This window comes from Acyrthosiphon pisum, chromosome A1 (genome assembly GCF_005508785.2).
Source record: "Acyrthosiphon pisum isolate AL4f chromosome A1, pea_aphid_22Mar2018_4r6ur, whole genome shotgun sequence".
In the NCBI taxonomy this organism is placed as follows: Eukaryota; Metazoa; Arthropoda; class Insecta; order Hemiptera; family Aphididae; genus Acyrthosiphon; species Acyrthosiphon pisum.
Window position 1 is genome coordinate 10,039,316 of NC_042494.1, and position 1,316 is coordinate 10,040,631.

Below are 1,316 nucleotides of genomic sequence, written 5' to 3' on the forward strand. Positions count from 1 at the left end.
TTTAGGACAGTAAAACTGCTTCGATTTTCTTCAACAGTAACTTTTATGATTGGAAAGTGAATCTAGTTGGTACTTTGGGGGGTCAAAAGTAAAAATTTCCCAGTAGTTTTCAAAAGCGACGTGAAAAACAAAAGAAAAATTAAGGAAAAACGGGAATTTTTACGCAAAATCGATTTTTAACAAAATCGATTTTGGTTTTTGGTGTAACTCTAAAACAAATGACCGTAGATATATGAAATTTTCACAGGTTGTTTATATTTGCATTTTCTATACACGGTACAATTTTGAAAATATTTTGATTTATTTTGAGCTCTTTATGGACATTTTCATTTTCCATTTTTTTTTAGTTTTTTTTCTAAAAATATCAATAAAATTTTATTTGTTGGATAAAAAAGCTTGAAAATTTAATAGAAGGCTCCTAGTATATTGTTTCAAAGGCAGATGAAAAATATTAAAAATCGTTAGTCACAGTTTTTTTTTATAAGCATTTAAAGTTCAAAAAATGACAAAATATGGAAAAATCACGAAAATTTTCAAATTATTTCGAGTTAGAAAGTCAATTTTTTTTTAATACCATAGATAAGTATATATATGTCTAATACATAGACTGACATACCGTCTCCGCTCAGAATCGTTTTTCTTATACAGTGATATTATATCATTGAATTCAAATTTAATACTGTCCATTATACAGTGACCCACTTCTAACCTACTGTACAGCAGAGCGACATCCACTTACCCACCTTTTTCCTTTGCGACAACTATGAAAACTGCTAGGAATAATTTACTTTTGACATCCCCAAAGCTCTAACTAGTCTAACTAGATTCACTTTTCTACCAGAAAATATGCTGAAGTAGAAAATCAAAGCATTTTCACTGCGACATCCTACACTTATCCGCTTTTTTTCGTGATAATTTTGAAAACTGCTGGACATTTTTTACTTTTGACACCCCCTATCAGAAAAGATACTGAAGTACAAAATCGAAGCATTTTCACTGCTCCAAAAGGTGATTACAGATTCAAAATAAAAAAAAACATCCACTCAGAATTTTAAATTATGTTGCCTCAAATGTTGTATTACATACCATAAGGCTCAGTGTAAATATATGATATTTCAGATGCTTTAGCCTGACCCGTAGCTGATATTGCTGTTACTTGAACTGCGTATTTTTCACCATATAGTAGATTTTTAAATACATATCCATGATTATCATTGGATATTACTTCTTCTGAAAAACCTTGTTGCTGTAGAGGTGTGTTCACCATCATAAGTTTCAACAAGTAACCTGTTATATAGCAGTCTCCTTTCGTTTTG